The 23,932-nt window shown below is 41.7% G+C and overlaps 1 protein-coding gene across 1 annotated transcript in view; it reads right to left on the bottom strand.

Moving 5' to 3' along the window:
• LOC126175117 (serine/threonine-protein phosphatase 6 regulatory ankyrin repeat subunit C-like) overlaps positions 1-21,054 on the bottom strand; it is a 357,458-nt gene extending 336,404 nt beyond the window's left edge. Inside the window, exon 1 of the mRNA XM_049921671.1 lies at positions 20,703-21,054. The gene's annotated coding sequence lies outside the window, so the exon portion shown is untranslated. The remainder of the gene's footprint in view (positions 1-20,702) is intronic.
• Between the last annotated feature and the right edge of the window lie 2,878 nt (positions 21,055-23,932).

Here is a 23,932-nt window from a genome sequence, read left to right as displayed (position 1 = left end):
TGCTGAAATGTACAGTTACGAAGGGATCGAATGAAAGGTAGAGTCACGGGTTGTAACACATCTGAAGTTTAACGTCCACTGTTCAAAGTGCCGTCAATGCAAACAAGACGTGACCGAGACGTGTAACCAATGGCACCCCATACCATCACGCCGGGTGACACGCCAGTATGGCGATGACAAATACACGCTTCCAATGTGCGTTCACCACATGTCGCCAAAAACGGATGCGACCATCATAATGCTGTAAACAGAACCTGGATTCATCCGAAAAAATGACGTTTTGCCATTCGTGCACCCAGGTCCGTCGTTGAGTACACCATCCCAGGCGCTCCTGTCCGTGATGCAACGTCAAGGGTAACCGCAGCCACAGTCTCCGAGCTGATAGTTCATGCTGCTGCAAACGTCGTCGAACTGTTCGTGCAGATGGTTGTTGTCTTGCAAAAGTCCCCATCTAATGACTCAGGTATCGAGATGTGGCTGCACGATCCGTTACAGCCATGCGGATAAGATGCCTGTCATCTCGACTGCTAGTGATACGAGGCCGTTGGGATCCAGCACGGCTTTCCGTATTACCCTCCTGAACCCACCGATTCCATATTCTGCTAACACTCATTGGATCTCGACCAACGCGAGCAGCAATGTCGCGATACGATAAATCGCAATGGCGATAGGCTACAATCCGACCTTTATCAAAGCGGAAACGTGATGGTACGCCTTTCTCCTCCTTACACGAGGCATCACAATAACGTTTCACCAGGCAACGCCGGTCAACTGCTGTTTGTGTATGAGAAATCGGTTGGAAACTCTCCTCATGTCAGTACGATGTAGGTGTCGCCACCGGCGCCAACCTCATGTGAATGCTCTGAAAAGCTAATCATTTGCATATCACAGCATCTTCTTCTTGTCGGTTAAATTTCGCGTCTGTAGCACGTCATCTTCGTGGTGTAGCAATTTCAATGGCCAGTAGTGTAATTAAATAATTCTGGCATGTGCAGAAAATATTTTACGTCCTCATAGATGCATGGCGTCTTTAAAAACTGGCCTCACTTTTTATGTTTTCAACCAGTCGTATTCTTACCATTAGTTATCGATTAAACATAATAAGACTAATCTTACTTAATTAATCTAATAACTTCTAGTAAAAAATCTCAGTAACATGAAGAAAGTATTATTTAAAATTAAGATGATATGACCCTTACCAATTGTTTTGTGTTGTCGAAATTGTAGCATAAGCCTGTGGCGGTTCCAATTCTGTAGAGCAAGCTTCAGGTTCCTTACGAGAGTTTTTGGCTCTACGCTCAGGTTTTCCAAAATAATCCTTAAGCTTGCGATTCATTGCAGCAACGTCTCTAACCACTCACTCCAATCTCTAATACACTATTAGTTCAGAAAAAATTGACACTTCACGACGCATGATTCGGTCACGCTACTTAGTTACACACTTCAGTAATATCAGTAATCTTATTCGGGAAACAAGTGTTCGCTGACAGCACATGGAATAGTTGGAAGGACAACCGACTGTTTTAACATTCGATTGGTCAGCTATTGTTTTTTCGTCCAGTCGGTTCCTTCACTCAGTTGCTGCCGTTATATGAATTTTACACTCAGTTTCCAGGTTTGAGTTATTTTATTTACATTCTCTTCCGGACTTTTCGGTTGTATCAATTTTAGTTGGTTTTTAAAATTTAATATCAGATTCTGCCCTGTAAATTTATGTATATATAAATGAACCACACCTTTTAACATGTTTCTGCAATATCTATGAACAAAGTTGTAAGGATCGTTTTGGAACACCCTGTATTTTCCGTACTTCTTTATTGAGATAAGGAGAAGCCGCCAACAATCGGCGATCTCGCCAGACAAAATTTAAATATCATTTGCCTTCTACTCATTGAGCTGTATTAAAACGGACTTAATTTCCGTTCATATTCCTTACTGCAAACGCGTACTACGTTTGAACATGAACATCTCTATAATGCGCTTTCACAAATTCCTCTAACTCTCGTGTGTAATTTATATCTTCTGGTCGGTAGGAGGCGCGCGCCCGCTGGCGTTGCCAGCACTGCAACGCGTCTACAGAATGTATGTGCCCGGGAAAATAATATGATTCGTCCCAGACGTCCGGCGATTTCGAAGTTTTTGTCTGGGGTTACCAATTCATGTGTTGGTAGGCAAACCCGGCATATTTAGCTTTCTTGATTATTGTAAGTGGTACATTAAGCGGACCCGGAACGTCCTATACCTCCAATGTTAAATGTAAGGAACATTTTCTTATGAACTATTAACACCAGAATGATGAAACTTTTACAGTGTAATATTACATATATTTAATACCATGTACAATATGGATTTTAATTTATTAGTGTTTTTCGGGAAGATATTAATTATTTTTTACTGAAAATAATTGACGCATTTTTTGTCATAGTATCTTTGGAATAAAATCTGTTATCAATTATGTATCACAAAAAGGCTATGATACTAGGTGTATATTGGCACTGTTTACATTCCTTGAAAATTTTAAGTCTTTATCTCTAATAGTTTACCAGAAAATGTTCCTTATATGGCCAAAAAGTGCACTTGTGGAAAGCGAGTTTCAAAGTTTCACTAACATTTTAGTGGAGTCCAGCACCATAAGAGGGGTTTTCACTGTCACTAGACATCTCCCCATCTAGCCTTCTTTTCACACCTTTCATTCTTGGTCTGGCTTGCCTCTCCCATTTCCTCTCATTGCCTATCGACATCATTGCACTCACCATGTACTTTCCAGGCATCACATCCACTACTGCAGCACATTGCACTTTATAATGTTACCTTTGTTGTAGGTAGCAATGACTTCATATACTCCAAAATGAAGAGTATGAATTCCCACAAACACATTTTTTTGGGATTCTGGTCCAAATTACATTGTTCACACTCTCATTTTGATTTTGTGTATGCCCATGGAGACATTTCTTCAAAAGTTCAGTTGCAGAAAGATCTCTGAAAAATGGTTTTATAGCCTTCATGACAGTTTCTGGTAGACTGTGATTATGCTTGTATACACGTTCAGATCCCTGATATTTGTTGTATTTGCACCAGGAATTGGGTCCCTGTGGGTATAGTCCATGTAGTGGTTCCTTGTCAGTCAATAAGGTGTGGTAGTAAAGTGCCATTACAGCCTTTTCCATTGCATCAACACTGTGAGTATCTTGTCTTATTGCCAGTCCATAGTCTCTCTGCAATCTGTTGATTACCTCGTCTGTCAATCTTTTAGCTCCACCCAAAGGTTTTCCATCACTAAGTACTTGGCCTTTCATTGTGGTATTCAGTCGACGCAGCCTTGTTCCCATACGTTTCTGAACGTGGCCTACGCACTCCTATTTAGTAATGGTAACATTTCCGTAAGGCTTCAGCTCAGATACAGCAGCAAAAGACTTCGAATCACCATCACCCAGGAACTGTAGGTATCTGACCTTGTACCACGGAAGAGAGCGACTGAAAAAGTCTTTCACACCGGAAACTTCCATGGCCCCACTAGACCCACTGTAATTCCTTCGACAGTTTTCTGCATGCTCATCCTTCACTCTTTTAGGACACCTAAAGTGCTTGGATTTAATTACAACATCTATAATTTTTGTAGTATCAGCACTTGTTGCCGTTATTACCCCTTTATGTGAAGCGTGCCCGCACTTCTACCACATACCATCTAGTGCATCACTCAGGTCCCGAGGATTCTGAACATCTGGAATTTCTTCATTCACTGCCACAGCCTCCTCCACTGCTTCTTTCATGGATTCTTGGACAATATCTTCAACACAGGTTCCAACAACCGAGTTATATTTTGAGAATTTCGTTGGTGGTGGTGGTAGATTCATTACACCACAAAACATTTGACCAGCAGAGTATCGTTTACCGACTGACCTTAGAGCATAAACACATCTAATATTTACACCATAGTACTTGCTTTTCTCACTATCAGTTTCACCTTGGCCTATTTCGACATATTCTGAGTTCCAAAATGAAACACTGTAATGACAACTAGTACAATGGAGACAGATTTCTGCTGCAAGTCCAATGTGTCGCTTGACATTTACTGACGTACTCAATTTGCAACATTCCTTACACAGTACTGAACTCTCAGTCACCTTTGAGAGCAATGAAATGTTAATTATTTCGTTCACATTATCCTCCCTACACTTCTCCAATAAACTGCAGTATTTTTCAGTTGATCCATGCAATTTCTTGCTTGTGCTAGAGACAGGAGTAGATTTTACTTCACGAATAACGTCACTATTTTCAGAATCATTTCCCAAGGTCGGAGAAATTCTCACAGTTCCACTAGTGTACCTCGGAGGAGGCTTCTTCCTCTTGTAAACTCTGTTACTAAATTGAGGCATATTTGATAAGTTCCAGTTACACAATAGAAATACAACACAAATCGTGCAATAACCACCAAATACTCAATGTAAACAACAGTATCCAAAGACTACAATACGCAGACAAATCAATTGCCTATCAAATCGTGTTGCCAGCATAATATAAAGTCTTTGGAAAGACCGCAAGTTTTGAAAAACGATGTTTTCAATGAACATGTATCCATGGAAATTCAATATCGCGACATGCCCTCTTCAGCACATTATTGAAAATAATATTTTCAATACTTGGAGTTGAGCTACAGGTAAGATTAACATGTCATTTTAAAGAGGAAGATCTTTAGTATTTTATTTCACAATAAACTGAAAACCCAAAATGTCATCATTTTTAGGTTCCGGGTTCCCTTAATATACATGCAGTATATATTAATAAATAATAAGACTCCCATTTTAAGTTAAATGCTCTTTATTAGTTTAGGTAGTAAGCTGTTTGCCGCTATTATTCTTTTGTTAAAATGTGTTTAAAATACATTGCTCCCATATTACTACATAATTATATTAAAAAAAGTGATTGAATCTGTGGTGTCACCGCCAGACACCACACTTGCTAGGTGGTAGCCTTTAAATCGGCCGCGGTCCATTAGTATACGTCGGATCCGCGTGTCGCCACTGTCAGTGATTGCAGACCGAGCGCCGCCACACGGCAGGTCTAGACAGACGTCCTAGCAGTCGCCAGTTGTATAGCAGACTTTGCTAGCGAAGCTACACTGACAAATACGCTCTCATTTGCCGAGACTATAGTTAGCATAGCCTTCAGCTACGTCATTTGCTACGACCTAGCAAGGCGCCATATCCTTTGCTATTTATCTTGTGAAGCATGTACAGTCAAGAGAGATGTTCACCAATTGTGGATTAAAGTTAAGTATTCTACCAGTTACCTTCTGTTTTGCTAGTCTTATTCCTCTGACCTGTTCCAGATCTCACGCCAGCCTGCGTGAGCTTAAACGCGTGCCTTTCGGCATCCTCACATAGTGACTTGGCTGTCTTGCCAAGTCACAACAAGTTTGGCGACGAGGATGGGATCACGTTGCCATTAAGGTCCAAGTCAACAAAATGGTCTTCGCTTGCGGAAGGACAAATCTGTGTTTTTTGCTCGTGACTTACCCTATCTGGGACATGTAATCAATGCCCAAGGCATACATCCCAGTCCCGAGCACCTCCGTGCCATACAAGACTTGCCTTCGCCGCAGAATTTGAAGCAGCTACAGAGTGTGCTGGGAAAAATCAATTACTATAACGGATATGTGCGCCACACCTCTTCCATTTCAGCTCCGCTTCATCGCTTACGCCGTAAAGGTGTTCTGTTCGTCTGGACGACGGAATGCGAACGCGCCTTTCGCCAGTTGAAATAGGCGTTGCCTTCCAATACTTGCCTTACGCCATTCGATCCCCAGAAACCACTTTTGTTGATGGTGGATGCATCCGATTTCAGGATCGGTGCTGTGCTTGCGCACAAAGATGGATCGCACGATCGCCCTATTGCCTTTGCGTCCAAATTGCTCTCGTCTGCGCAAAGAAATTATTCACAGATCGAGAAAGAAGCCTTGGCTCTCGTATTTGGTGTTACAAAGTTTCATGATTTCTTGTATGGTCATCACTTTACCATCATCACAGACCACAAACCTTTGACATCGCTTTTTCATCCGACCAAGCCTGTACCTCCACGTACAGCGCAGAAATTCATTCGCTGGTCTCTTTTCCTCTCGCAGTACCGCTACGATATCTTGTATCGGTCCACTGCTAAGCACGGAAACGCCGATGCGTTGTCCCATTTGCCTGTTGCTGAGGATCGAGCATTCGATTCCTCCGAACTTGCTTGCATGTTCATTGATTCGGGAACCAATGATGTGGTCGAATCGTTCCCGATTGATTTTCGTCGTGTAGCTACAGCCACAGCTGCTGACCCTGTCCTAGCTTCCGTTTTGCGTTTTGTTGCTACGCAATGGCCCTTGTCAAAGTCACGGATCGAGGATCCGTTGGTTCACCAATTTTTTGCTCACAAGGAGAGACTTTTTGTACGACGTGGTATTTTGCTGTTGCGTTCTGATAATGATCAGTCCAGGGTCGTGGTCCCACGTTCGTTACAGTCCTCTGTCTTACGGCTTCTCCACCAAGGACATTGGGGTATAGTGCGAACGAAACAGTTTGCTCGTCAGCACTGTACTTGGTTCAGAATCGATGCTGCAATTACACAAATGTGCTCTTCTTGCATGGCGTGTGCCGAACAACAATCCGCACCACCGCGGAAATTCTTTGCATGGCCGAAAGCCACTTCCCCTTGGCAACGCTTACACATCGATTTTGCTGGTCCATTCTGGAATGCTCGATGGTTGGTTGTTGTCGATTCATTCAGTAATTTTCCTTTTGTTGTCCGGATGTCTTCCATGACGTCTTCTGCCACCATCCAAGAGTTATCCGCTATATTCTGCATTGAAGGTCTTCCGCAGACTATTGTTTCCGACAGTAATAAACGGTCACAACGCCCATATATTACTAGGGACAGAAAGTTGGCTGAAACCAGACGTAAACAGTAATGAAATCCTAAATGATTGGAATGTATACCGCAGAGACAGGCTGAACAGTGAAGGGGAGGCGTGTTTATAGCGATAAGAAGTGCAATAGTATCGAAGGAAATTGACGGAGATCCGAAATGTGAAATGATTTGGGTGAAGGTCACGGTTAAAGCAGGCTCAGACATGGTAATTGGATGTCTCTATAGGCCCCCTGGCTCAGCAGCTGTTGTGGCTGAGCACCTGAAGGATAATTTGGAAAATATTTCGAGTAGGTTTCCCCACCATGTTATAGTTCTGGGTGGAGATTTTAATTTGCCGGATATAGACTGGGAGACTCAAACGTTCATAACGGGTGGCAGGAACAAAGAATCCAGTGAAATTTTTTTAAGTGCTTTATCTGAAAACTACCTTGAGCAGTTAAACAGAGAACCGACTCGTGGCGATAACACATTAGACCTTCTGGTGACAAACAGACCCGAACTATTTGAAAAAGTTAACGCAGAACAGAGAATCAGCGATCATAAAGCGGTTACGGCATCGATGATTTCAGCCGTAAATAGGAATATTAAAAAGGGTAGGAAGATTTTTCTGTTTAGAAAAAGTGACAAAAAGCAGATTTCAGAGTACCTGTTGGCTCAACACAAAAGTTTTGTCTCAAGTACAGATAGTGTTGAGGATCAGTGGACAAAGTTCAAAACCGTCGTACATTATGCGTTAGATGAGTATGTGCCAAGCAAGATCGTAAGAGATGGAAAAGAGCCACCGTGGAACAACAACCGAGTTAGAAAACTGCTGCGGAAGCAAAGGGAACTTCACAGCAAACATAAACATAGCCAAAGCCTTGCAGACAAACAAAAATTACGCGAAGCGAAATGTAGTGTGAGGAGGGCTATGCGAGAGGCGTTCAATGAATTCAAAAGTAAAGTTCTATGTACTGACTTGGCAGAAAATCCTAAGAAATTTTGGTCTTATGTCAAAGCGGTAGGTGGATCAAAACAAAATGCCCAGACACTCTGTGACCAAAATGGTACTGAAACAGAGGATGACAGACTAAAGGCCGAAATACTAAATGTCTTTTTCCAAAGTTGTTTCACAGAGGAAGATTGCACTGTAGTTCCTTCTCTAGATTGCCGCACAGATGACAAAATGGTAGATATCGAAATAGACGACAGAGGGATAGAGAAACAATTAAAATCGCTCAAAAGAGGAAAGGCCTCTGGACCTGATGGGACACCAGTTCAATTTTACACAGAGTACGCGAAGTAACTTGCCCCCCTTCTTGCAGCGGTGTACCGTAGGTCTCTAGAAGAGCGTAGCGTTCCAAAGGATTGGAAAAGGGCACAGGTCATCCCCGTTTTCAAGAAGGGACGTCGAACAGATGTGCAGAACTATAGACCTATATCTCTAACGTCGATCAGTTGTAGAATTTTGGAACACGTCTTATGTTCGAGTATAATGACTTTTCTGGAGACTAGAAATCTACTCTGTAGAAATCAGCATGGGTTTCGAAAAAGACGGTCATGTGAAACCCAGCTCGCGCTATTCGTCCACGAGACTCAGAGGGCCATAGACACGGGTTCACAGGTAGATGCCGTGTTTCTTGACTTCCGCAAGCCGTTCGATACAGTTCCCCACAGTCGTTTAATGAACAAAGTAAGAGCATATGGACTATCAGACCAATTGTGTGATTGGATTGAGGAGTTCCTAGATAACAGGACGCAGCATGTTATTCTCAATGGAGAGAAGTCTTCCGAAGTAAGAGTGATTTCAGGTGTGCCGCAAGGGAGTGTCATAGGACCGTTGCTATTCACAATATACATAAATGACCTGGTGGATGACGTCGGAAGTTCACTGAGGCTTTTTGCAGATGATGCTGTGGTGTATCGAGAGGTTGTAACAATGGAAAATTGTACTGAAATGCAGGAGGATCTGCAGCGAATTGACGCATGGTGCAGGGAATGGCAATTGAATTTCAATGTAGACAAGTGTAATGTGCTGCGAATACACAGAAAGATAGATCCTTTATCATTTAGCTACAAAATAGCAGGTCAGCAACTGGAAGCAGTTAATACCATAAATTATCTGGGAGTACGCATTGGAGTGATTTAAAATGGAATGATCACATAATGTTGATCGTCGGTAAAGCAGATGCCAGACTGAGATTCATTGGAAGAATCCTAAGGAAATGCAATCCGAAAACAAAGGAAGTAGGTTACAGTACGCTTGTTCGCCCACTGCTTGAATACTGCTCAGCAGTGTGGGATCCGTACCAGATAGGGTTGATACAAGACATAGAGAAGATCCAACGGAGAGCAGCGCGCTTCGTTACAGGATCATTTAGTAATCGCGAAAGCGTTACGGAGATGATAGATAAACTCCAGTGGAAGACTCTGCAGGAGAGACGCTCAGTAGCTCGGTACGGGCTTTTGTCAAAGTTTCGAGAACATACCTTCACCGAAGAGTCAAGCAGTATATTGCTCCCTCCTACGTATATCTCGCGAAGAGACCACGAGGATAAAATCAGAGAGATTAGAGCCCACACAGAGGCATACCGACAATCCTCCTTTCCACGAACAATACGAGACTGGAATAGAAGGGAGAACCTATAGAGGTACTGAAAGTACCCTCCGCCACAAACCGTCAGGTGGCTTGCGGAGTATGGATGTAGATGTAGATGTGATTCATGTCCGCAGAATTTCAGTCATTCTGCAAGGCCAATGGTATTCAACATCTGACGTCCGCGCCGTTTTCGCCACAGTCAAACGGTGCCGCTGAACGATTGGTCCGGACTTTCAAGTCCCAGATGTTGAAGCTGAAAGAGTCTCATTCTCGGGAGGACGCGTTGTTGCTGTTTTTGTCCTCGTATCGCTCTCAGCCCCGCGATGGTCGCTCGCCGGCTGAGTTGCTTCACGGTCGCCCTCATCGCACCTTGATGTCTTTGCTACATCCGCCGCATCAGGTTCCTGTGCAGCGGCAGCCACCTGCTTTTGCTCCAGGCGACGTTGTATACTATCGCAACTATCGCGGTTCACGGCGTTGGCTCGCAGGGCGCATTCTTCGCTGCCTCGGCCGCGCTATGTATCTGGTTTTGGGGGTCTTTGGTGAGGTGCGCCGGCATCTCAATCAGCTGCGCCTCTGTCGTCGCACGGGATCTGCCGCTCCCCGTCTGTTTTCAGCGACGGTGCCTTCCGGTCAGCGCCCTGGGGACCTATCTACTGGCTCGCCTCATCCCCAGGTGTAACCGACGCTGCCTTCCATTTTGCCCCATGGCGACGCGCCGCCGCCGCCGCCGCCGCCGCCGCCTGTTCTCTCGCCGGTGACGCCCGCAGTGGACGCGTCGCTGCAACCGCCGGGCGCCTCCCTGGGTCACGCGCCGCCGATCGCTTCCCGTGACCAGTTGTCCTCCGCCATGGAACTCTTGCCCGCTCCGGACCATCTGTCGTCTTCGCCCGTCGGGTGCTCCGACTCGATGGAGGTCGACCCTTCGGCCCCTCCTGACTATATTCGGGCGCATACCCCGCATGTTGGCGTGCACCCTGGACTAGGTTTTCAGGCGTTTCCTAGCTCCCCTCGGACCGAATGGCAGGGTGCGGGTGGCACAGCCTCGCCTGTTGTTAGGCTTCCCACCTCGTCGCATACGTCAACATGGGGTCCTCCCCACGGCGGGCGGAAGCCTTATAACACAACCGTACGCCGATTTGCGGGGGAGGAATGTGGTGTTACCGCCAGACACCACACTTGCTAGGTGGTAGCCTTTAAATCGACCGCGGTCCATTAGTATACGTCGGACCCGCGTGTCGCCACTGTCAGTGATTGCAGACCGAGCGCCGCCACACGGCAGGTCTAGAGAGACGTCCTAGCACTCGCCAGTTGTGCAGCAGACTTTGCTAGCGAAGCTACATTGACAAATACGCTCTCATTTGCCGAGACGATAGTCAGCATAGCCTTCAGCTACGTCATTTGCTACGACCTAGCAAGGCGCCATATCCTTTGCTATTTATCTTGTGAAGCATGTACAGTCAAGAGAGATGTTCACCAATTGTGGATTAAAGTTAAGTATTGTACCAGTTACCTCCTGTTTTGCTAGTCTTATTTCTCTGACCTGTTCCAGGTCTCACGCCAGCCTGCGTGAGCTTAAACGCGTGTCTTTCAGCATCCTCGCATAGTGACTTGGCTGTCTTGCCAAGTCACAACAGAATCTATTGAAGTAATATATTCGCTGATATCTAGTCATTTTATCCGGTGTAAAATGCTACTCCATTAAGGGGGGAGGGGGGGCTATACCCCCAATAGCCCCCCCCCCTCCTTGCCACCGCCCCTGTCTGGGAACCTATTCCGTTTGCTCTGCAGTGGGGTACCATGTCAAACGCTTTCTGGAAATCTAGGAATACGGAATTTGCTTCTTCCCCTTCATCCATGATTCACTGGAGATCAAGTGAGAAAAGGCCATGTAGAGTTTCACATGAGCGATGATTATTTATCAATTTATTTATTTAGTTTTGGTCCTGTGACATCTTGTACAGGTATAGGACAGGTCATTAAATGATACAGAAGTTAAATTACACACACACACACACACACACAGATATATATACATAATAAGATCAATACAATGCTGTGGACTAGAAATATCTACATTAATACAACGTTACAAGTACAACTAGTACACTTTCATAAACAAATAATTGCCACAAGTTGTTTATTAATTTAACATTATAAAATTCTGTTTCATTCCGAGAGGTATTCATTTACAGGGTAGAAACTGTGGTCCATCAGAAATAACTTCAGCTTTTTTTTTTAACAATCTGTCTTGTTTTACCAACATGATGTTGTTAGGAAGGTGTTTATATAATTGTGTGCCTCTATGAAGGACACTCTTCTGGTCAGCTGATGTTCTGGCATATGAGACATGAATGTTATTGCCATTTCTTGCTGTGTAATTGTGCTCAGAGTTGTTCAGCTGATAGGCATTGGATGTTCTTAAATATTCTCTTACAAAGATTATTGTTTCAAATATATATAGGCATGGAAGGTTCAGTATCTTTAGAGTAGGAAAAAGAGAGCGACATGACCCTTGCCTCTTTATGTTGCAGATGATTCTGATAGCTCGTCCTGGGTTTTGAAAACAGATTGACTACAGGGTGCATTGCCCCAAAATATTATTCCATATCGGATTGCTGACTGGAAATGTGCATGATATGCCTGTATTACTTTTTCCCTATTACAGCTTGTGCTTAATATCCGTAGCATGTAACAGATTGATGATAGCTTGGTTGTAAGAGCTATAATGTGTGTATTCCACTTGAGATCACTCTGCACATATATTCATAGAAACTTAACATCATCAACTAATTTTACAATTTTGTTGTTTATTTTCAATGTGTGCTTACTAAATCTCTGCTGATTTATGGACAGCAACTTTTCTGTATCAAAGAAATTTATTATATTCGAACTTCAAATACGTTCAAGAATCCTGCAGCATACCGATGTTAAGGATATGGATATGTAATTTTGTGGTTCTGTCACCTTCACTTCTTATCACTCGCTTGGGACTTTGTGCCAAGCGAGAGGTTCATGATAAATGCAAGTTAAGTAAGGGGCAATGCCATAGAGTTCTCACTGTAAAAGTGAATTGGGAATCCGTCTGGACCTGGCAACTTATTTGTTTTCAGTTGTTACAACTGCATCTCACCGCCAGGCATGTCTATTTTTGTGTCCATACGGGACCCTGTGTGATGGTCAAACGATTGTATATAAGCTTGTGCATGAATGACTTGTTAAACGTGAAATTTAAGGCTTCGGCTTTCGTTTTGCTGTCTTTTATTGCCACGACTGACGGTCGATGAGTGATTCACCGTGCTTTTGTTCACTAGGAGGTCTCCGTATACTTTCTGCAAGCGCTCATTATTATCTGTGATGCTCTGGTTTTGCACCAAAATGTACACTCAGTGACAGCTCACAGCTTTCTGCTTAGAATGCACCTTCATTACAGACGCCATTTTGAAGGTGAAATATAGCGCCACCACCAATCGGAACATCATAAAACTACAAGGGCTAAAGCACGAGTATTTCAAGATGTCTCACTACAAAATCTGCATTCTTTCAACCGAATCTGGCCGAGAAAAAGTATGTTGCATTACTTATTGAACGCCCCTCCGGTATTTATAAACGATTTATTGCAGCAAAATAGCCATTTTAGTTATACATTAGATTTCAATCATTTGAGAGTGAATTAAAAGGATGTACTGAGTGTCTGCATAATTCTTAGTAGATTACATTCAGTGCAGGTATTATATCAGATTATCATTTGAACCATTTATTGCATAGTCTCTAATTGATCTGGTCCTCTTGTTGCATGTTTCTATATGGTATCTCTCACAAGACTGTCCACATAGTGTACACTTGCAAAGGTTTGACGGTTCGTGGTATGTTGTATTTGCACAAATTTCATGGTGGAATCCGTGTACTTCGAGTCTTGTAAGTACGTGTCTCATATCAAAATTTGCTGCTGTCCAAGTGCGGTCGATCATGGCCCCGGATCCATAGAATTCCGTTGGTAGTTCCTCTCTTTTCTTGAGTATTGATCTTAGTAGGTCCTCCGATGCTGATGTGTTGGGAAGTAAGAACATTGTCCTTAGATCCTCGATGAGGAAAGATTCTCGGGTGAGAAGGTAGACTAATCTTGATCTTGTGGTTTTTGCTACCCCTAATGCTCTTTTGATATAGGTTGCTTTTACTCTTTCCGATGTTTCTAAGTTCTTTTCATTTAGGTGTATCCATATGATTTCTATCCCATAAGCCAGTATCGGTATTATTTTTGCTTTGAAGAGTGCCATAGCTGTGTCTAGATTTAGTGTTCTGATGGAACTTATTTCGTTTATCGCTCTGATGGCCTGTGTCGCTTTCTCTGTTGTGTGTTTAGTGAAGCACTTTGCGGATGGCTGGAGTGTTATCCCTAGATATTTGTAATCTTTTGTGATAGATATTTGCTTTCCTTGTAGTGCAATTCTTGTCGTTTTTGGGATTTGCCTGCCTGGTCTGAATACCATCATTTCCGTTTTGTCGGTGTTGATTACAAACTTGTGTTTTCTGCACCATTTTTCCACGTCTTCTATAGTCTCCTGTAGTTTCTTTAAGTTTTTTGAGCCTATCACTATGTCGTCCGCGTAGGCATATGCTTCGACATCTTCGTCATGAGCGATTTCCATAATGTCCTTTGCTGCCAGAATGAACAGGAGCGGGCTTAGTGGGTCTCCTTGGAGTACTCCGTTTGTTTGCCTTATTGGTTCAGACAGGTCAAGGTTGTCCGAGATCCTTATCTCATTCCATTCATTTATGGAGTTTATAATCCTCGTCCAGACGCTGTCTCTTCCCAGGGTTTCGTCGAGCATCCTTTTTACTAATGATCGGTTGAGGAGGTCGAAGGCCTTTGTGAAGTCTATGAATACAGCATAATATTTTTGCTTCTTATCGATGGTTTCCCATATGTTTTTTAAAAGCAGCTCTACTGCTGTGATAGTGGATCTTTTTTCCCTGAACCCGAACTGAGATTCTGGGAGGTGGTCTTCTAAAGTGTGTCTTATTCTTCCTGTGATTAGTTTTGTGAATACCTTAAAAGGGTTGTTTTCCAAGGCTATTCCTCTGTATTTGTTTGTGTCCTTTGGGTGGCCCTTCCCTTTGTACATTACCCTTACTATTGATTTTCTCCACTGCCCTGGGATTTTTGCTGTTTCAATGCATTTGTTATAAAGTTTTGTCCAGGTTGGTGCTAGCAGATGGGCTGTGTCTTTAAGGTATTCGTTGTAAAGCATGTCTGGTCCCGCTGCTTTCTTCCTTTTTGTTGATTCAATTATGTTTCGGACCTCATTCGGAGTGAGTGGGGACCAGGCTGCCACCTCTTGCGGTGTGAGCTCTTGACTTGCTACCTGTGCTCCTTCTCTACCATCTTTGTTGAGAATGTCTTTGAAATGTCTCGTCCATTCTTCCATGCTTATATAGTGTGACTGTGCCTGCTTTCGGGGGCGGATTGCAATGAATGGGTCTCTCCTGGCTTCTTCAGCTAGTCTTCTTCCCTCTTCTTCCCTGTGTGCCATTCTCTTCTCCCTTGTTAGTGTTTTGTAGGATCTTCTTTTCTCAGCATATGTTTGTAGTAGTGAGTGATTATCTGCGTCCGTTTTTAGTCGGTGTAAAGCTTGGAGTACTTCTTTTCTTTGCTGATAACACTCCTGATCGAACCATGGTTTAGCTCTTCTCACTTTCCTGGGGGTAGTTGCTTGCTTTAAGAGTTTCTCCAGTTCAAGTGCTGCCTCCTCTACTTTTGAGTTGTCGATTAAGGACTCAATTTTTTCTATCTGGTCGTGGTATTCTTCCACTTTCCTTGGATCCAGTCTCCTTGAGAGCAGTCTCTTCTCTTGGTTCTCTCTTGCCTTCCAATTACTTTGTATGACTATGTTCATCGGGATGTGTTTTCTTATAGGCGTGTGGTTTGCATTCCAAAGTGGGCTTATGTCCCCTTTTATGTTTCCTCTTATGAGGGCGATATCTATAGCACTTTTGCCGTTATGGCAGAAGTACGTAGGGACATTTGTGTCATTTAGCAGGATGAGGCCTTCTTCTTGTAGTGATTCGATTACTAATTTTGTTTTGTGATTCTGTACATCCAGCCGACAGTTTAAATCCCCTGCGGTAAGTAAAGGGATGTCTTTCTTGCTCCGTCTTATTTGTTGGCTCAGTTCATCGATTATGTCTATGGCCGATTCGCTTGGCTGGAAGTAGGTTGCTAATATTGTGATGTGTTTTACTTCTATTAGAATGGAGTGATTTAGTTCTGTTGTCGCTATAATTGGTGTTATCCACGGTTTCAGTAGGACTGTTATTTCCCCTTGGGGTCGCCCCCTTTCTCCTTGCTTTTCCAGCATATTTACGCTATAGAATTTAGGGTGTTGCCAATGATCTGTGAGAAAAGTTTCTGTGAATATTGATACGTCATAACCTTCGAGAAAGTCTGTTGGAGCTATGCATGCTGCGTTTTTCAGTCCTTCTACATTCCATAACATTATCTTCATGCTTTTTCTCCCTTCATTTTCTCCTGGTTTTGTAGTCTCCGGGTACATCTGGTTTTGACACTCTAGTACTGGTGTGCTTCTCAGATTGTCTGCTATGTTGTGGGATTGCTGGTCTTGAGCCAGTGAAAATCCTGAGTTTCCTTCGATGACAGCCTCTTGTAGGTTGGCCGGTTTCCGGCTTCATTATATAGGAAGTCCTGATCCCTGATAGGTTTCTTTTTTCTTTCTCCCCTCCCATATCTTATCTGTCGGGTCTCTGATGACCTTACTTCTTTTCCTGTTTGCGTTATCTGTTCCTCTTTTGGGGGTGGGGGTAGTGGGTCCTCTTCTGTTGCTGATGATGTTGCTTCTTTTTCCTCTATCGGGCATGGTGAGGTTTGTGGGTCTGCTTCTGTTGGTGATGGGGTTGTTTCTTTTTCTTTTATGTCTTTTATGACTTTCCTGCCTCTTCCTTCATTGGTAGTATTATGGGTGTGTGTGTCTGCCCTTGTAGTTTGTCAAATTTTTCAAAAATGGTTCAAATGGCTCTGAGCACTATGGGACTTAACATCTGTGGTCATCAGTCCCCTAGAACTTAGAACTACTTAAACCTAACTAACCTAAGGACATCACACACATCCATGCCCGAGGCAGGATTCGAACCTGCGACCGTAGCAGCCGCGCGGTTCCGGACTGAGCGCCTAGAACCGCTAGACCACCGCGGCCGGCAATTTTTCCAAAATTTCTTTACACAGAATAGTTTTTCCGCGGTTGTTTCTGTGTAAACCATGCCTTGTGAAATGCTCTCTTTGTGAGCTTGTTGCATTTATGAAAGTCACATTTGGGAAGCTGCTACATATCTTCCTAAATATCCTATTTGTTCTGGTAATTTCTTTATTTACGCAGGAATCTACCATCAAGTCGTGTCTTTGAGGAATGCTTAGCACATATACTTCAGAATGAGTAGCTTTCCCTAGAGTTTCCCTCAGTACTCTTCTTGCATTGATACTTTCGTTTCTATAAATGTCGTTTCCTCCACCTATAATGACACATTTCGCACCTTTTCTGACGGATGTTTCCCAGGATTTCAACACTTCACTTAATGGCGCACCTGGCTTGGTGATTCCGCTTACTTTTAGTTTGTTTTGCATATTGGCCCCTCCGGTATTTGGTATGCACATATTTTTTTCTGTAACGTATCTGACACGTCCGATGCTGTTGTGCTGAACGATGTGGCGAATAAATAAATAAAATAAACACTAAAGACATTGATGGCATGGCTTATCAAGGAACCGAACAAACCAAATCATCAACTGAAGTTCATCACCCTCCGGTATTTGGTATGCACATATTTTTTTCTGTAACGTATCTGACACGTCCGATGCTGTTGTGCTGAACGATGTGGCGAATAAATAAATAAAATAAACACTAAAGACATTGATGGCAGGGCTTATCAAGGAACCGAACAAACCAAATCATCAACTGAAGTTCATCACCACAACCAACGACCTCATCCTGCACCCCAGACACAATTGCCAAAGCCGCGCCCTTCCCCTCCCCATGTACCCGCCGACCCTCCTTCCCCCACATAAAACTATCTTATTGCAATTTTTTTCTACACAGGTGTCACAAATTTTATAACTATGTTTAACAAAAATGAAGTTTCATTAAAATATTACTTAAATGAACTACACTGATAAAAAATTGCGTATAGATTTTCTAAAAACAAAGCAAAATATTTATCTTTCTGCTTATGGCAGCTATTGTATAATAGACAGTGAGGCTTTTGCGTGTGTCAAGAGTTTCATTTGCACAAGCGTAACAACAAAATACCTAATACTCAGTAAAGGCTACTTACAGATGTTTGAGCAATGCAGCCGATGACCAAATGGCAGATCCTACGAATTTTTTTACACACGAGGGTTCGACGTAGCTGAACAACGTATAGCTGTCTATAGGCCACGACTACAACTATCTAATATCATGAATCAACCTTAGTAGGCTTCTTGCTGAACTGTTTCTTTTTTAGGCAGCAGCACCTTTCTTGATTGCTTCCTCCAACGTCACGTCTCGTCCCAGTCCTCAACTGACAGCGAGCGGCAAAAATCTGAAGACTTCGTTCAAGTAACATAATTACTTCAGCATCCGCTTGCCAACATTTGAGATCCTACAATACTGTAGCTATTCTAGTGTTATATTGTTGACTGCTTTGGCTGAAATTTATGGCTTGATTTTTTCGGTTCATAAACATTTTATTTTTATTTATTAATACTTTTATATTATAATTTCATGTACTGACATGTTCCATGACCTTGGAGATCTGCTTCTCAATTTGTGTAAATTAAATAAATAAAATTTAATGGCGTGAACTCCATTGTTACGCATGAGCGAGATGCATATGCCCCCTGTCCCATCGTATACATTGTTAGCAATAAACGTCTGTTCTGTAGCAGTAGTAGTATCTTAATTATGCTGCTTGGTCGAAATGACACTATGGAATTGACAATGATAAAAGCGTGCGTTTACAGTCTCATACCAAGGGAAAGGCGTCTTCTTCTAGGCAGAAGATATGGATGGAATTAACGTAAGTTTCCTGGTTAGTTCTTAAACTGTCTTTCTTTCTTGCTTTTTGCTCAGTCAGTTTTTCCCGTTTCCTGTTGCCTGCCCCCTTGGCGGAGGAAGGCTGTCTCGCAAACCCCGCGGTAAGGTCCTGGCCAACACAAACCGCTTCGGTGAACAATACAAATTAGGCCAGAATGGTGGACTGAGAACATGGATCGGCCGTTGAGCATTTGGTTTTGTGTCAAGTGTGGTAGGGCAACAACCAATATCTAACGATATCTATTATAACGTATTTATTCCCATATTTCTTAAACTTACGAAAGAAGGTCTTCAATGCCCAAAAACGGGCTGTAAGAATAATATGCGGTGCTCACCTGCGATCATCTTGTAGACATCTGTTTAAGTAGTTGGGCATTCTGAGTACTGCTTCACAGTATATTTATACCATCATGAAGTTTGTTGTAAATAATCCAATACAGTTCAAAAGGAACAATGAGGTACATAATTACAATACTGGAAGGAAAAGTGACATTCATTACTCAACATTAAGGCTGTCTTTAGCACAGAAAGGGGTGCACAACGCTACAACAAAAATTTTGACCACTTACCCAGTGATATAAAATGTCTAACAAACAGCAAGGTAAAATTTGAAAACAAACTGAAAAAGTTTCTCCTTGACAACTCCTTCTATTCCGTACAAGAATTTCTATGTTTTAAATGTGTAAAAGGTGGTGGGTCAGAATTACTAACTCAATCTGTATATCTTGTTTTCATTTCGGAGGAAAAAATAATTATTATTATATGGTGATATTTGGAGTAGAAATAGATGTGCAAATTAATTTGCAATATTAATGTAAAATGACTCGTTCCACATCATGATGATTTATCGTGCAAAATGATCCATGGAAAGTAACTAACTAATTACCCAGGCATCTGGCCAAAGAAAACTTACTGGCAGATTAAAACTGTGAATCAGACCGGGACTCAAATTTGGAACCTTTGCGTTTCGCGGAAGTGTCATACCGACTGAGCTATCCAAGCACGACTCACAACTCGACCTCACAGCTTTACTTCCTCGAGCAGATTAAAACTGTGAATCAGACCGGGACTCAAATTTGGAACCTTTGCGTTTCGCGGAAGTGTCATACCGACTGAGCTATCCAAGCACGACTCACAACTCGACCTCACAGCTTTACTTCCTCGAGTGCCTCTTTTCCTGCCGTCAAAACGTGACAGAACTTCGCCTGTGAAGGTTTGAGGGGAAACTTGTGAGTTGTTCTTGGAGAGCTGACGCGGTGGAGCACTTGCCTAAGAAAGCCAGGGGTCAAAGGTCCTGTCCTGGTGCGGCATACTTTTTTAATCTGCCAGGTTACAATTCAGCACACACTCCGCTGCACAGTGAAAACTCATTCTGGCATTATCTACCACCGGTACCTACAACATTCCTATCTAACTCACAGCTAAAATGATCCACGAACGGTACCGTAGGAAAATCACAGATCCGACGATTTTCCGCTGTCGGCTCGCCACAGGGTATTGTCACCCCTATTGTTCACAAGTGATGCCCGATTTTCGCATTTTCCAGTTCGCACAAGATTGAAGCATTTATGTCGAGAGACACGACCTAAGTACAAAACAGGCAGTGATGCGTTTAGCAGCTTGCGGCATGAATAGATTTTTACAGCCCAAACTTCTTGTCTCGTAAAATTAATCGATGGCATAAACTACGTCTGACATGTTATAGTTGGAACGTGTTCATACAAAACATTTAGACGTGAACAGATATTGCTATATCAGATACCGCAAAATCTTCAAATGCTAAGCGCCATTAGCACTTCTAGCATAGCTGATTAAATTGCTTATACGGTATCAGAAGTACGATCATTTAGCATCTTTGATCTATTTCTTCGTTCCGGAATACGTAAATTTGCTCATATATCAGCAAACAGTCATAATAACATTCTTTCACTAAAATGCGTGTCCTGTCATATATTGTTACCAGAAAGATAAAATCATACACTTGTGATGAAAATGTAGAATTTCATTCTTGACGACACACTAACTTCTACACAGCCAATGCTTTATCGTAGTTAATAATAAACTCTCTCAAACAATAAACATTTGCGATAAATAGAAAGTTACGAAATTGTTTTAATGTTTTCTGTTCTCACCAGATAGTGCTGCTGTATTTACGGCTGTTTGACGTTCACGCGAGCGAGGCACGACGGGAACTAGTTAGTTTGGCTACTGCTACTGCTACTGCGTGTGTGTTATGACTAACGTAGGGAATGGGTTTATTTGATAACTGTCATTTGCACGTTGTTGAGAAATCGCAGTCCCGGACACACGGCATGATCACTGCAACACTATTGATACGAAGATTATCTCTAATATCTCATTTCTGTCGAGGCAATGTACGCTTGAGTTTTATTTAAGCAGTTCAGACTATTTAGTTACCGGCGATTTCTGTTCCTGCGAAACAATCAATAGCATTTGCTGAATTCTGAGAAGGAACTTTCTATTCATAACCTTAATTCTCAAAGATGGAAGACAGATAGTGTCGACTTTCGTTACAAACTTCCGTGTAAAATTTTAGAGTCACGCATTCAGTTTGAAAAAAAAAAAAAAAAAAAAAAAAAATAGCCAAGCCGTGATTTGATTTGATTTCTTTTCGTCGTGTAGATGACGTACAAGTAGTGTACTAGTAATATACGTCCCTGCAATACAAGACATGGAATGCATTTTGTCAGAAGTGGGAAGAAGTTCATATATATGTACATACTTTCATTCATAAATCTGGTGTGGGCTAATTGTATGGGGAAACTCAGCAACCAGCATAAAAATCTTTAGGATGCAGGATAGAGCGGTCAGGGCTATTGGCAACGTAAATAATTAGGAAACACGTAGACCACATTTTACACAGCTGAAAATAATGAGCCTGTCAAGCCTATGCATGTATGAGCATATCATGCTTTCAAATATATTTTACACATTACTGAAAATCTACAACAAAGTAAGCATATCCATAGCCACAATGCAGGAAACATCTGTTATATCCACATGTCTCAGTACAGAATAGCATTGTAGCAGCCCACCTAGGGAGTTATATCTGCAGTGATGTTAAAATTCTATCATTTCAAATGGGACAGTGTTTTCCTCAGTAAAATAATTTTTTAAACTGTAAAAAAAAAAAAAAAAAAAAAAAAAACAGCCTTATAAATTGAATATGTAATTGAGGCTAAATTCAAATTTTGTTATTTTTGTTACTTATAATTTAAGATTGTTATTTGTAAACAGAATTTTGTCTTGTTTCTCACTTTCTGCCCTCCTCTTTCTCAAATTTGACTTGTCCTGTATTCAGTATACTATTTATGTACGCAACGAATCAAAATGGACCAAATAAATGAAAATCTAATAAGGACCCAGTGGTCTCTGATAAATACAGAGAGAAGAGATTTATTAACAAAGACTGCATAAGGCTTTTTATTTATATTTCTTGCAAGTTATAGGCATTGTTATGATGTTTCGTTTCCTACTGAGTTGGAATTAAAATTACAGTGAAGACATGAGTAACCCAGAGAATATAAAAATTAGCATACACCCTAAGAACGTTAAGCGACTTTGTCAGAAATGCTTCCACATTAAAAGCATATGTTAAAATTTAAAGGAAATTATATAAGAAAGCTATAATAACGACTAAGAAACTTAATAATAACATATGTCAATGTGGGAGATAATAAATGGGAATATAGATAAATAAAAAAGGGGAAAAAAATTAAAAATGAAGGGAAGAGTGTTGATGACCTTCTGCAGATATCCAGCATATTCAATGAACAGTACACAAATATAGTAGCAAAACTAGTTCAAAGTAAATGTGATTTCTGCTCGAGAGTGTAACTCCATGTGGATGATAAAACCATATTTCTGTATCCTGGTAGTGCACTAAAGGTACAGAATGTAATAAATAGCCGGCCGCGGTGGTCTCGCGGTTCTAGGCGCGCAGTCCGGAACGGCGTGACTGCTACGGTCGCAGGTTCGAATCCTGCCTCGGGCATGGATGTGTGTGATGTCCTTAGGTTAGTTAGGTTTAAGTAGTTCTAAGTTCTAGGGGACTGATGACCACAGCTGTTAAGTCCCATAGTGCTCAGAGCCATTTGAACCATTTTGTAATAAATATGGTAAAAAACAAAATGTTTTATGGCAGTGAGGAAATTCCAAGCAAAGTAATACAAAGCACAATACATAGATTCCAAATCAGCTAACATCATTAATGGATCATTTATATAGGTGTCTTTTAAGGAAAACTAAAATATTTGCTTGTCAAGTGAAGAAGTATGACCAGCCTAGTGATATCAAGTTACTGACCTATGTCACCATTATCTGGATTTGGATTTTCAAAAGTAACTTGAAAGTTAATGCATGAGAGACTGTCTCATCACCTTAACAAAAATTAAATATTAGTTAATGGACAAAACAGTTTTACAAAAAATAGGTCAACTGACACAGCAATGTATAACTTTTTAAAACTGATCATGTTTTCCATAGACAAAAATGAATTGAATTGTGGTCTGCTTTTGGTTCTACCTAAGACATTTGATATCATTGACCGTAATTTATTGATTAGGAATCTACTTTGCTACGGGATTCGTGGAGTAGCATACGATTGGTTCAAATACTATCTTTATAACAGTCATCACCTAGTAGAGAGATAACATACCGTACAGATAAAGTTTACTCATCAGCAGACCAAAGTTTTAGGTATAGGGTGCGACAGGGCTCTGTACTGGTAATGTTGCTGTCCTTAACATTTATACATGATGTGCCAAGCCACATAGCAGCAGCAGATACAGTATTGTTTGCCAATGAAACATCTGTTTGTTAAAGCCATGAACAAAGCTGACCTACAGGAGAGAGTAATGGTAGCTACAGCAAAAACAAACATATGGTTTAGGGATAACAAATTAATTGTTAAAAAACTACCCAGTTTGGATAAACTTCAGACATATAACAAATGAACCAGGAACGAATCTAACACTACAAGCTGGGCAATGTAAGATGAGCAACCTCATCCCCACCCCTTCCCCATTCTAAATTTTTAGGAGTGTGGCTAGATGAAAATTGATTGTGGGAGAAACATACAAAAATGTTAAACAAAAAATTAAGTCAGTATTTTTACGTTCTCAGAATGCTAAAAATTCCTGTAGTATTGATACAGTGTTATGTTCGTACTTTGAATTCATATATAGCATGTTGAGATAAGGCTTCTTATTTTGGAGGAATACCAGTCTTGTGAAACACACATTTATGCTTCAAAAGAGAGCAATAAGAAATTTTTAAGGGTGAGACAAAGAGAATCATGTAAAGATTTCTTCAAGAAACTAAAAATTGTAACCCTACCAAG

This window comes from Schistocerca cancellata, chromosome 3 (genome assembly GCF_023864275.1).
Source record: "Schistocerca cancellata isolate TAMUIC-IGC-003103 chromosome 3, iqSchCanc2.1, whole genome shotgun sequence".
NCBI lineage: Eukaryota > Metazoa > Arthropoda > Insecta > Orthoptera > Acrididae > Schistocerca > Schistocerca cancellata.
Note: the sequence above shows the minus strand (reverse complement) of the source record. Positions and strands in the feature narration are given on the sequence as shown.